This window comes from Cyprinus carpio, unplaced genomic scaffold, assembly GCF_018340385.1.
Source record: "Cyprinus carpio isolate SPL01 unplaced genomic scaffold, ASM1834038v1 S000006818, whole genome shotgun sequence".
Classification (NCBI taxonomy): Eukaryota; Metazoa; Chordata; class Actinopteri; order Cypriniformes; family Cyprinidae; genus Cyprinus; species Cyprinus carpio.
Window position 1 is genome coordinate 442,386 of NW_024879400.1, and position 15,185 is coordinate 457,570.

The window sequence follows — 15,185 nt, forward strand, 5'->3', positions numbered from 1 at the left end:
CGACCTAAGGCAAACACGCTTGTCTCTCCCTGGTGCCGACGGCTGCTATTTGGTACTGGGACAAAATGTTTGTAGATGCTTTGACCGGTCTCTATTCACAATATCGCAATCATCTATTCTCTTCTATTTTGCTGAAAGAAATAGAAATACAGAGACGAGAGTGTGCACCTTTAAAAAAAAAAAAAAACAGATGTCTACGACCCGGATAATAAAAAGACAGCACATTGCCGCTAACCTTAGTATCACCCAATTACAATCCTTTGAAACATCTGCTTGATCGGCTTTTCAGCAGAACACTGAACTTCTCACAAGGATACATGCTCTTCTGTACGTTGCACATCACTTTAATGCCCCTGAGAGGCCATTATACATTTTCAAATTACATTTACTGTCTATTTCCAAGACTCATCCCAAAGGGGTTGTTGGATGGGTGGGTGGATAGACGTTATTTCCCGAGTATGCATAAATTGCTCAACACACGCATCTAACGTTAACACTAATATTGTCTACCAAGCTGGGAATGTCTGTGTCAATTTTCTTGTGTTTGCCTATGTAGCGGCAACCACAATGGGAACTGCAGCAACTCAATCCTGCATTTCCTGCATTTTCTGAAATAGTTGGAGAGGTGTTGGCAAAAAAAAACAATTAAAATCAACTCATCTCCCGGACTACTTGCATATCGTTCTAGCTGTTCCCTTTATTCAGCTGTCTTGTCAGCACTTTGCTATGTTGAACGCTAGTGTGTTATGCATTGATTGCAAGCCTGGGACAACAGTTGTATTTCAAATGTATGATATCGAACGTGTATATGATATTCGATTTCTGTTTTATATTGTCCTACCAGGGGAAAAAACTGTATTTTGATTGAATGATTTTGTAACAGCACTCCACTGTAGTCAACCTCCAATTTGTAGGTAATCATTTTATAGTGTTGTAGCACAAACCTGTGTGGATTTGTACCATCTCAAAAAGTGCGTCTTATCACTTTGTGTCCCATTCTTCCGGTCCTCGTATTGCCGTCATTCTCCAAATAATATTTTTTGTAGTATTTCTAAACAACAAAAGTGCGAGAGACAGTTAGGAACTCCAACGAACATCTTTAAATGCCAGAGTCGTCAGAGATTGCTCTACTACTGATCACCATCAATCACCACACCCACCACCACTACGTGTGCTGTACACTGGGGGGGGTGAATACATAATACCAGTAATATATAAATGCTTTGAGTTAAGGCACTTATTACCATAACACACCACACACCTCTGTTGTCTCTTTTTTTTAAATATTTAAAAAACAAACTCACTTCAGCACCTGAGGTTTTTTTTCTTGTGTCGGGCATGCACTGCTCTCAGGCCGATTACGTCAGATTACACCCGCAGACATGAATCAGTGTTTTTGACGAGTGAGGCTAAACTTCAAATGACTCCATTCAAACAAGACATCTGTCCCGCCACCATACTGGTCGGTAGTGATGAAACCATTAGAAATGAGTGCATTAAAAACCACTAAAGGCACTTACTGACAGCACTGCGTGACCAACTTGAGGCCAACGTGTAAATCTTCATGGGGAAATATTTGGTGCACAGTTCCAGAATTGCTCGCATTCCCTATTGTGAAATGACTGGATTTTGTTCATTAAAAAAAAAAAAAAAAACAAAAAACAGCAAAGACTCACCTTGTAATACTCTGCATATTTGCCCGTTTAAAATTAAATCATCCCTCAGGTCGCCACTCGTCGATGATTGTAAGTGAGTTTTATTGTCTCTATCAAAAACAATATTTTTGGGCGGATGAAGGATTTTTTTGAGAAAGCAAGTCACTTGCCCACCAATGGATCCTCGCGGCAGTGAATGGGTGCCCGTCAAAATGAGGCACGCCCAGCATTTGTTTGTACATGACATACACAAATCTATGCATATAATTAATTCATATTAAACTACCTCCAAACTGTCCAACTTCCTCCGGCCAAAAATATGAACCCAAAAATTCATAATTAGCTTGCTTCCTCCAGTGAAAAAGAGTCCCACCCCCTGCTGTCCTGTAATCCACATATTTGTTTAGGGACAGTTGTTTTTGCTTGCCAAACGGCTGCTTGAGTGCCGTGTGCAGTTTTTTTCTTCTCTCTGATTTCGTAAATTACTACCACACTTGTTTAGTGCTCGCTGAGACAAGCCAATATTACTGGACACGTAGGCAGACTCGTATTTTTTAGCTGGAAGCATCTATTTAAAGTTTAAAATGTTTGAATGATTTTTTTTTTCTTCTTACCAACATGCAACATTTCGCTACACAAGACATTTATCTGGATAGGACTGGAGTCGTGTGGATATAAATTGTGGATTCGTTTGTGATGAATTTTTATCAGCTGTTTGGGACTCTCATTTCTGACTGGCACCCATACACTGCAGAATATTCATTACTGAGCAATTGCTCTAATGCTAAAATTTCTTCAAATAATCTGTTCTGATGGAAGAAAACAACTCATCAACATCTTGGATGGCCTAAGTTTTTTGGATGTTTGGACTATACCTTTAACAAAGCTCTGTCTCACGTCTTCTGCAAACAATTTAGAAACAAATCATAAATGTTCTTTACCTCTTTTAATAACGCATCCTGTCCTTTTTCTTTTATTAAAAGCGGGCAGACACACCACAGCATTCCAATTTAACACTTGTTCTGGGGGACATCCAAAGTTGTGGTAAGTGGTGGGATGAAATGTGGTCATTTGTCATTGGGTGATTGAAACAAGAAAGGTGCAAACATAGACACTTGAACAAAAAAAAGTATGTTGTATGGGTTGTGAAATGCGGAGTATTTCCCACATGCTCCGTGCCCCCATTTTGAAATCTCAATTTAATGTACGCATGTGACCAGAGGGGCCTTTGGCATTGTAGCAACACCTTCCATGATTTCAGTAACGTTTTTTTACTCAAGCCTTGAATTGAGGTTAAACTGCAGGGAGCTGGCCCATTTCATTTATGGTGCTACCTGGATACATGCTTGGTGAGAGCCAAGCACAGATGGTGTGCTGCAAACATGTTCTTCATTTGAGTTGCTTTGATGCAATGACCTAAATCGGGGTCAATTGTACAATAATCAGCCAGTCAAATAATAATAAAAAAAAAACTTAGTCAAATGCCTGATTCAAAACTGGACCCTACACTATAAACTAAAGGGTGCCAAGAATGACTAGTTTTTTACTAGCTCTTATTACAGCATTAAAGCATTTTTTCATTTTAATAATCCTAATGGACGCCCGTTTATTTCAGCATACACCAAAGAAGCCTCTTCAGTGCCCGATAAGAAAGAACCAGTTCAAAGGATTCGTTTAAAGATGCTAATATAGAATTCCAATTTTTTAATATATAATTCATACTGTAATATATAAATGTCACTCCTGGTCTTATTAACAGCTTTAGACCTCACAATACACTATGCCATTGGTATCATATTACATATAAAAACACTCATATCATCACAGATGTCTCAGATGTTATATGAAGAAAACCACTTATGCGGACCGCACTAAAATCACAGCCATTAAAATCCCCAAAGTTAGTATAAATCGCCAGTATCGCTACTGTTATAAATTTCTTACACGTGGCTTTCGTCGTGTGGTCAGAGTGCCACATGCGAGACTAAAAGGCAAGCAAAGTCTGCCCTCATTACGTTCATGACAACACTCACTCCTGACAGAATCACCCACTTGCCATCATTAAATTTCACACTGAACACCGACAGATAGAACAGCCGAGTAAGACATTTAGCCTGACAGCGAGCAACTTAAATGTTTTTAACTAAACACGTCCTTCAAGCTTACTGCAACAATAGACGTGCAGGTTTCAGGTCTAATTCACGTAACAGTCATCAAAAGTGCCACACTTTTTTCTTGCTTTTTACACAACGAGGACCAATGAGAAATAAGTGTAGCTTGTATGGATTCGATAAAAGCAGGATAATGTGTTTCTGAAGAAATAGAGGTGAGGGAAACACAAGCATTTAAGAAAGCATCTGATCCATAGCAAATTTGGCAGAGTCACGTTAAATTATAGTAGCACTTTATACAATAAGTTTTCCTCTTTACAATAGGTAAACATGAATATATACATCGAAAAAAGTGTCAATGTTCCTTTCAGTTAAATTTGACAACGTGAATTGTATTCTGCCAATGACTCAGAAATTGCCCTAGAGGAAACACGATGCATTAAGAGCCAGAGGGGTTTAAACTTTTGACACAGGATGAAGAGGTCGCAATTTATTTTATTTTTGCTACGAACATCATAAGTCCCGCTCGGAATAGTTTCAATATACGGAAGCCCTGCACTCACAACTGAAAAATAAAAATTGTTGTTGCACGATTTACTAATTCGTTCCATCAATGTACTAAAACGTGGCACATGATACTATTGTGTGCCCTCGATTTACTATTGCATTTCCTCGATTTGCTAAATCGTTGCGCACAATTTATAAACGACGGAGTTGAGCACGAAATAGGTAAAATCGACCGGAAATAACCAATAGTAATCAGGGTGGGTTTTTGGCAAGGTTTAGCTCACATTGGACCGGGAATGAATTAGTAAATCGTAAGCCGCACCGATTTAGTCCTTACTAGTTTTGTTTCCTGCATGCACATGTCCACAATATGCAAAAGATTTGCTGGAAAAACTGGAAGACTACGTAGGTTCATATGGAGGGATTTTTTCTGAATACCAGTGCTTAGTGTTTAACTGTTCATGAACCAAACAAGAGAGACACATGAACACACATCATCACAACGAACAAAAAACACTCATTGGATCAATCCAGACGGTAACCCACACACAGTCTTAGACCCCAAGCGCTTTCACAAGCTTTTTGTGATGGGGGGTTACTTGTTATTAACTTTCAGGCCTATTTTTTCGTTTATTTGTTGTATTTTTTTGTCGTGTTGTGGACTAGAATGCGTCTAACACATATTTTGATGTAAAATAACTAACTCAGGGACATTACTAAAGTAAAAAAGTACAAAATAAACATGCATTTTGTCGGTGTATTGATGTGTGAGCGCACTCTTATTTTTTGTGAAAATCACAATCGCACTCACTTTTCAACTGCAAGGGGTTTGCACCAACGTTTTTTTCAATCGTTTGGCACTTCATGGAGTCGCATGAGTTAAAAAATTGACTTTTGTTTATGGCCCATTTTGGAGCTACAATAACCCCCAGTCACTCTCCTTGTATGGAAATATGAGGATTGAAATATTCTGTGAAACAATCTCATGCCATGGCTTCAGGCAGACAGAAATAAATTAATGTTGGTTTGAGCAGTGGATGTGATAAATATTCATTAATTCCTGTACAGGAATTAAAGAGCCAGAATCCTTTTAAATTAAAACCGTTTTCATTATAATTTATATGCTCCTGCATATTGTTGTTTATTTCTTAGGACCGTATCACTCTCTGGATGTACACTCAAGGCTATCAGAGGTACGATGTTATTAAGGTCATTTACTGACGTGCCAGCCAAAACATACGATCGTCCGTCACAGTATGGATGATAAAAGATCTCAAGAGTGGATTCTGCACACACTAGCGCGCGAGACCTCAGTCTCCCACTTCCAGCATGGTGCTGATGCCTGCTCAAAGTCTTAACATAACAGGCTTAAAAAAAGATGAAAAAACGAAGATCGACACGAAGAAAGTAGCGCAAGACGAATACGTACAGTACACTGCTTCAGGCGCAGATCTACTACATAAACAGGGGCAAATTGGAACACTCCGAAACAGTGCCGATGCCTCAGTGTGGATACTGACGGTAATTCTGGGGGTGAGGGTTATGACAAAACACATACAAAAATTAAAGTAATCAGTAATCGCACATCTCATTTCATAAATGACCAAACGCAATTAGTACCAAGCTCAGTTCAAAATTATGCGTAAGGATTAATGTTCGGGATTAAGCTAATAAGGTTCTGGCATTCCAAACTAGAATAACATGTGTGCGGAAAAAAATTCTCTGCCTTCAAACCAAGTGCTCTCTGTTCTCTGTTAAAAGTAATGGGCGGTAAATAATGGTGCAAATACCAGTAATTTGACGACTGCAAATGTTAGTAATTGTGTTCGTGTGCGATTCATTTTTATACTCCATCTCCCAGGAAATTTGACTTCTGACTGGGAACCTCCAACAAATGCACATATCATTAGGTCATGCCTTTTCATGCTAATTCGAGCACTGTCTTAGTAAAATGCCCTCGACGGGACTATTTGACGCAAAAGACGTGGTTGTCACTGGCGACATATGTGGCACACCATCTTGGACCATAAGGATGGTTCATGCCCAAAAATTTACAATCTGTCCATGATGTTTACGCACCTTAATTAATTTCCATATAAAACTCATTTCTACCACCCGACAATGCTACACATAAGGTGTATACGGCAAACCACAACTGCAAGCACACATATTTGCAGCGATGTGAGCAATCACTAGTTGAGGTTTCTCTCTTGTGTGTTACGATAGCACGTTGCCACGTTCTGGTAAAAGCACCGAATCGAAATTTATTCTTGTGCAGCTCAAGCGAAGAAAGGTTAGGAATAAAAAAGTCCATAAGTGAATATAGTGGTGCAACACTATAAAGTGATTAGGATTCTCTTCAGGAGAATGTCGACTAAACCACTAAATTATTTTATGATCTCTTTATGAACTTTTGAAGTGTCAAAGTTAGGTGCGTAGACTCTCAATGGAGGACAGAAATCTCTCAGTTTTCATTAAAAGTGTCTCTCATTTTGTGTTCTGAAATGAAACTTAAAAGTCTAGACCAGTAGTTTGGAATGACATGTGGGTGAGTAAAATGATTGACAGAAGGTGCGGTAATTTTTGGGTGAACTATCCCTTTAAGCCCTCATTTACTAGTTACTTGGAGTAACACATACCTGGAGCTCCTGACTGTGACTTATTTAATTTGCGCGGAAATGTTTTGTTAAGTGCAGCGCAGGAACGATCAAATCACTAGCGTCTTGAGTTGTGTGGAGTCCGTATTGGGGGTGTCGGTCCTATATACCTTTATAGCAAAAACACACATCTCTTGTCTGTGCCGCGATCTTTATCATTGTGCACTCCAATAATGAGAGCTAGGGTTCCGCTTTTCCATCAACGTTTAATCAAAAGCCCCTGACAAACAATGGCATTTTAAACCTTAGTGATTCTGTGCGGCACAAGCTAGACACATTCAGACATGGTTCGGAAAAAGGCTGGTTTCAAGGGTGCGCCAAAGAACCCCCCGGGCCATTCAATACAGAAATGACAGGCCAAAAACCACAGCCACCATTTGACCATATTAAAGGGAGACGGATTAATTAAAAGCATATTCGCTATTGACTGTTGTTTTTAACCACAACGTGCTAAGTTGTATATAATTACATATAAAGACATTAACAAAAACAGTTTGAAACAATGTGTTGCAATAAAATTGATCTATAGTAACTACATTAGATTTGTTCCAAGAGTCAGTGTTGCTTGAACTTCACAGAAATCTCCTTGTTTGTCAAGTGCTTTATTAAATATATATATACTAATAGACGTGCTGTCCTAAGATTTATTGAGATGGATAGTGGATAGTACCTGTGAAATAATAACTACTTCATAAAAATTGGATGCAAAGAAACTTTATCCTTTTGGCTTCACACAATACATAAAATCATGTATAATGAGAGTTGTTAAAGTGAGGTTGCTTTAACACAGCTATTGATAAGGAATTAAAACACAAAATATTTTATTTTATGTTATTTTTTTTAATAGTTTTTGAAATAAAACTCATTCTATATATTATTATATATATCATTATATATATACAATTTTTATTTATTTTTTTATTTTTTATCTAATTTATTCATGTATTTATTCATTTATTCATTTAAAAACCATTCTAATTCAACACATTTAAACATTTGTGTATACTGTAATAAAAAAAGGGTTAACATTGATGTATTAACATTATTAACAAAAATGAAAATTCATAAATATACTACTGCCCATTGCTAATTAATGTTTTATTTGAAATCATTGTTAATTTATGCAGATTAAGATGTTAAAATGTGTAAAAGTCATTTGTAAAACAAAAAACAAAAAAAAAAAACACATAAAAACATAGATTAATAAAGTGACCCGGACACAAAAACCGTCTTATGTCGCTGTGGGGTATATTTAGCAATAGCCAAAATAAATTTGTATGGTTCAAAATGAGTGATTTTTTCTTTTATGCCAAAAATTATGAGGATATTAAGTAAAGACTGTTATATGAAATGTTTGTAAATTTCCTACTGTAAATATATCAAAAATTAATTTTTGATTGAGCAATATGGGATGCTAAGAATTATCTGAAACTTTATTAGATTTTTTTTTTTTTTTTTTTTTTTTTTTGCACCTCAGATTTTCAGATTTTCAATTAGGTGATCTGGCCAAATATTGTCTTATCATAACAAATTTTATATTTTATATAGTATTTATTCAGTTCAGATGATGTATACATCTCAATTCGAAAAATGTATCTTTGACGGTTTTTTTTTTCTTTTTTTTTTTTTTGTACAGGTCACAAAAAATACAATATGCAGATAACTCAGCAATGATGCAGGCACATGATCTATTGCCTGTCTCCAATTTTTAGAATCCAGTCCAATTACATTCCACTCACAAAAGGCTTTAACGCCACATATCTGCAACTAGCCAGGCATTTTAAATGAACTGAAAGAATAATAGTGGTACAGAGACATACTGTTTCATTTGAAACTACAACAATGAACCGCTGTCGTCAGTCCTATCAGACATTAACCACCAACTAGACCCTACAAGCCAACTTGAACAAAACCGAAATAAGAGATCATTTCCGGATCTTTGATATCAGGTTTAATATGACGTAGTGGAGTGCTGGCCCTCTATACGATGAGGATAACGGTGACTACAGATGAAAGCAGTCCTTATTATCCATACCGTCTAGAAGCTCTACAACACAAAAGAGACGCAGACAGAACAAGCACCAGCCTGAAGAGCCAGCCAGCATAAGCGGAGGATCGGCGCCATTTGTTGTGAGTACTCTCTTAATCAGTTAGGTAACTGTGGTCAAAGCGTGCTTCACGGAGAGCGAGGAGAAAGAGTACACAAGGGAAAAAATTACAGTCAGAGGGGGACGACAGGTGGTACCCCATCCCGGACTTAATTATGACAACCCACCCTGCGGTGTCACGCGGACATCTCCTCAGCGCTAACTGCTGCTGCAGCTTGAAATGCTCGGCGAGGACTCCAGCCAGAGGGCTTATCTTACACATTTTGATTGCTGACTGTGGATTTTGCATTCGGATTTTTGCATCCAGAAATGCAAAAGCTCTTTAGTGAAAACGAAACAAGAAAAAAATATCATTGCGTCTAGCTTCACAGCCTGAAGAAACTTGCTTAAAGCTTTGCAAAGGAAGAAAATTGCTTTGTAAGTTTGTGGTAACTGTGTTTTTGGTGAAGTATAAGTAAATATAACGAAATGGCAGCCTGTAGCCAAAACAACTCAAAAAAATAGGTGTGTCAGCCTGAAATAGCTTGTCAGGAATCTTTATAAACTATTTTTTTTATAATTTTTTTTTTGGAACAGTGGCAGGTATTTGGAACAAGATCATCAAAAATATTCAGTTCCACTTTTCTGTTCCTGAAAATTTCAAGTGGGCCAATCTGTAAACGAAAGATATTTCTCTGAGATTTAACCTTTTTATAGTATTTTTTAAAGAGTATGACTTATTGTTTTATCATTTGGAATTTTTTTTTTATTATTTGCTTACAACACTTTATAAGCATACTTATGTATTGAATATTTTTGTTATCCAATGCAAATGATTTTCAAGACATTTTTAAGGTGTGTGTCTGCTGATTTCTGAAAACTATGTGAGAACACGAATCTATTAAAACGAACAGTTATAGTCACATGCATAATTTTGCCATTGTACGGCCAGGATTTGTGTAATACTTAACTTACCAGAGCTGTGTGCATGCTTTCAGATATGTGTCGGAAGAGCTGTGTGATGTCTTGACATCAGTAAAAACACATTTACCATACCCTACTCACCCTGAACTGTAGTTCAGACTACAGGGACAGAATGTTTGGGACATGTTAACAAAACCCTCCTCAGCCCCACATCGTTGAGGGACTGAGGTAAAGTTTCACACCAGGGTAAAACATGAGATAATTGCTCCTAGACAGGTCTTAATAATCGGTTGAACACGATCCATAAACTCCAACTCCAGTCGTGCCAATGAACAGCAAAGTGATCCTATGCGGCACCTCACGATCTGTTTTCCCCAGGGTTAACAGTATTGATACTACTGGTGCTTAACAAAGATAAGCATACAAAAACTAACGATATTTAATCATGTGATTCCCTCTATGGAAGGCTGACAGTAGTCAACAAAAAGGAATGTCTATTTGCACTGTGCTCATCAGAGAACAAAGCTTTAAGTTGGTGGAGATGTTCAGTACACAGCGTCTTGTGAATATTCTGCTGAGCAGATGTTGAACTCCATGGCTTCGAGAGAACTGCAATGTTTATAAATGTCTGAGATCGGAAGTAAATTTAAAGGACTCAAGGACAAAACCTCTCATCGAGAAGAATTTACTTCCAAACCTGTACATCCGAAGCTTTCGTACAACACAATTTTTAAAACCAACTGCAAAGTATGGTGTCTAAGTTCTCCTGCTCTCTACAAGATGTAGTGGTTTATGTTTGATATGGATGGATTTTTAGTAACCTTGGGATAACTGTAAACTATGATATAGAAGAGCATGGAGTGGTCCAGATATCTACATTCTGCTGGTTTATGCTATGGGTATTAGCTAAATCGGACGCTTACATAATACAAGTGTGCTACCGCTTAAGTGAACCCCCAAATCAAAGTCAACAAATAGTTCACCTCTGTGCCAACACGTTGGGCCACCTTTGGTTTGGATACACGATGCTACCAAAATAATATTAGAAAAAAGTTCAAATTTGAAATACCTTAAACCTCCCCATGTAAAGAGTTCATGGTAACTGCAATGAGGCAAAATTTTATCACTAGAAGGCCATTGCACACTGAGTCCAAAATTACCGCATGCATTTTTACGTGTTTTTGCGCTAGGTCGTCAATCCGTCACTTTTCTCTATTAAAAGCATGCTGACGGATAGCAAAAAGCGCAGCAAACATCGGCAGGCAAACCTGGATCTGAAATTGTTATGACGGACAAAAGTTTCAGAGGCGGTGTTTCCAATGGATTGACACAAACGAGGTCGTCGATTCATTTTTCAAACGTGTGAAAATTTTCGGACCTCTCATGTGTGCAAACGACTTTAAAGTATGGGCATATATCAAAGTACATTGGTTATGTAGCCCCCATCCAATAATACTTATCTGATGATATCACTGTACCTGGGGATGTGAAGTTATGAAAATCAATCAGTAGGGCCTTGTATACCTTCCTTTAAAAAACATGACGCTTGACTAGATATTTGAAAATTAGCACAGGTTTATCTTTAAACAAACGGTGATAATTATGTTGTATTAGTCGTCAAATTGCAAATTATGCATTTTGGTCACTTTTCCATTTATTGGAGGTGAGCTAGAATGAAACTTTCCCCAGAAGGTTTTTGTGCAATGCATAACCATTAGCAAGCACGAGTTGTCGGCGATAAACCAGGTAAGTAAACTTTATAGTATAATTTTAGATATTACAATTATAATATATTAGGTGGTTTTTTAATTTAATGTTCTTGCCACATTCTAATTACTGTATGAATTACATCTGTATAACACAACGTTCTTTAGTAAATTCGATACAACATTTATCTGCCTGTTTTTTTAGTTGGATAATCGTACTGCGTTAAAGACATAACTACTGAGGTAGCATTATTCGATCACTTTATAGTTACAGATGGGTGCAATATAATAGCAACCCTCACTGTCAGTAACTACGTTACTGGCCATTTACAGTGATAGACCACTTCTTTCCTGCTAAAGCCTGTGTTTGAATGCAGAATTGGTATCTAAACATGCTCATCTTAGCAGCCGACACAGCCAGTCACATTAACAGTCATCTCCAGACCCCCATACCTGTCCCCACAGACCTGTCCAGACCTACTTCTGAAACTAAGTCTCTTATGTACAATCACATCCCATTTCCATACAAAACTTTATACCTGCTGTCGCAGGACCAACACTTCTGGAAACTAAGGGTCTCTTAAGTGTAACACTTTCATCCATGTATGCAAATATCCATTTCCTAAAATACAAAACAAGATTTATACCTGTGTTCTCAAGCAGTTAAACAGCCCCAGAAATAAGTCAGGTATGATTACTCTAAGCAATTAAGTGGTTTTAAACATAATATCATACATTTATGCAAAAATCTTGATTGTTCTAAAAATTCATACATACCCCATCAGCCCACACTGTGATGACAGCAATAAATCCATAATGTGATAATGATATAGCATGCAGTACACTTTGCCCTAATTTACAAACACATTAACATATGCATGTTTATTGGCTGCAAATATAATAACGATGATTGATTATGGCACTTAAAAGTGTTTTGCTGATCATTTCCCTGGCCCAATTTAACATGTGTGTGATATACAACAAGCTTAAATAAATGAGGCCCACGTGCATGATACTGAATTGAACTTTACCTCTAGCACTAGCCATAGCTGGTCCCCGTTCTTGACGTCCTTCTTGTAGAACATTCCAAAGAACTTGACGACATTGGGATGGTCTGAGAGAGCTTTCAGGATGTTATACTCGGCTTCGATTTCCTCATCAATATCCTTAAAGAAACAAATGAATTGAATTGACTTTTAAGAGACACAGGGCAATGGTTCAAACTTCTACTTTCATTTTTTGAGTAAAAAGAAAAAATTTCTTAAACTATTCAGTGTTCAATGTTTCAAAGAGAGTCAAAAAAATAAATACAAAAATCATTTTATCTACTGAATTTAGCAAAACTGCAAAGGCCATGAAATGTCAGCATTAATAAAGCCCCACAGGCCACAGAGCTGCACTACACATGAGGGATATATTGAAATAATATTTGTTGGCTTTCACATCCTCCAGTGTTGGAAAATTACTGTTTACTGATTGAACCTGGAGGAAAAACAACCCCTGAATTTAGAATTTTAATGGATACGGTGCACAGGTCTTTTCTGTGATGCCTTTTGGCTTCAAAAGTGCTCCATATTTCTATTACTACACATGATTACTGCATTTCCTGTGCTTGGAAAGCGGTGAGAATAAATATTTGTGAGGTACAATGACCACGGCAGCTGCAGTCTATTAAATTAAGCCTAGATTTATTTGATCTGGATGAGTAATTTAAATATACTGGCAGCAAAAGGCCATTGAAATACTTCCAAGCCTCCTTTCAGGACCTTGAAAGGGTGAACTGGAGAAACTCTTGTGAAGTAAATGAACACAAATTGCACATTTTCTGGAAAGCCGTTCTCATCATGATTAGTCTGGGTATGTGCTGTTAGGGGCCCTTTTATTTGCCCAGTCACTAAAAGATAGAGTGTGTGGCTAGAGAAATAACGAGAGAGACAGAGACACAGAGAGCCTTTTGGCGTTATCTGCAGGATATAGATGTTCTCTCCTTAATATGACAGTGGCAAGTAGATGTTTTCAGTGGTCCGTAATTGACTGCAGGCCTGTCTTAAGGTGTGTAAACACTCTCATAGGTACACACAAATGCGCAAATGTGAACTGATTTGAACCTGAAAGGCCTACAATGTCTCTGCTTTTAACCACAGTTCTGTGTAAATCTGACCTTGAGTTTGCTCTGTGTTTAAAAATGACGACTCAGGGTTCGATGTGCATGCTTGTTGTCTCTCTTTGTGACCTAAAAACACACACCACATAAAGGTTTGATCTAGCAGGGTTTTACTCACATGGATTGGATCCAGTATTTTGACGGCGGCTTTGCTGCCATCGACCCTGTTTAGCACTTTATAAACTTTCCCATAAGTCCCTTTACCAATAGTCTCAATGATCTCCCAGGTGTCAGACGGATCTGGAAAGCTGTCAAAGACGATGGATTTTCCTGAGCGAGGAAACATCTTCCCGAGCGATCTCCTATGGAGAAAGAGCACACATTGAGTCTTGAGTTATAGATGGCTACCCGCTCTTTTTCCAGTTGACTTATAGTGGTTAACTTGGAAGTTGTTTTTTCACTTGTGATGCCTGTACACATGAGATAAAACACCTTTTAACAACGATGCGGTGAGTAAAAGAACCTCTACATGAAAATACACACTAATATGTAAGGCATGGGCTTTAAAATTAGTCTTGGTACAGCTAGGACTATTTTTGTATGACAGCAATGTTGCTTCGGGATTAACAAAAATCCATATTTGCAGTAGAAACATGTCCTACTTGATAAACTCACCCTTTATTATGTCTGACTTAGCGAATCCCTCAGACTTTTTGCAAAAGTTGTTGGCTTTTGCCTGTCATTGAGGATGGGATAGAAAACTTTGTACTAAAATGTTTTGGCTCAATTTACGAGAAAAGCTGGAAGATATTATCAAGGGCTCAAAGATCAAAGGATGCCCGTGAACCAATTTACCAAAACGTTCAGAAGTTGTTCCTTCAAAGACTACATTATGGGATATTGCTTGACGAAACCTAGCAGTAACTATAACATAGAGAAAGAAAACATTACATTTCGGTTCGCACAATGCAAAAAGTTTGACAGAAACTTACCCCATAAAAGAAAACCCTGTAGCAGAGTTATACAAGTTCTGAAGAAACATGAACGGTGCTTGCCTGTGCAAAGCACTATGCTAGAGTATTATGGGTGGCTGCGAGGGCATTGCTTTGTAGTGGTTGATGTGTACTAGGTGTTTACTAGGTGGTTGTTCAATGTCCTAAATGTAAAGAGCCAAGTGTTTATGAAATTCTAATTTCTAGATATGACTTGGAGGTCTTTTGTTAAATGCAAATTTTGCCATTTTCCTCTCCTCCAAGAAAAGGGGTGTCCAGTCCTGCTCCTGGAAGGCCACCTTCCAGCAATGTTTAGCTCTAGCCCTGATTAAACACACATGAACCAGCTAATCAATGTCATCAGGATCACTTGGATCTTCCAAGCAGGTTTGTTAGAGCTTAAACTATGCACAAAAGTTACTGTTTCCCAATACAGAGGCCA

At 37.8% G+C, this 15,185-nt stretch overlaps 1 pseudogene; it reads right to left on the bottom strand.

The window, feature by feature from the left end:
- The window catches only part of LOC109086620, a 67,892-nt pseudogene that overhangs the window by 49,986 nt on the left and 2,721 nt on the right, over positions 1 to 15,185 (bottom strand).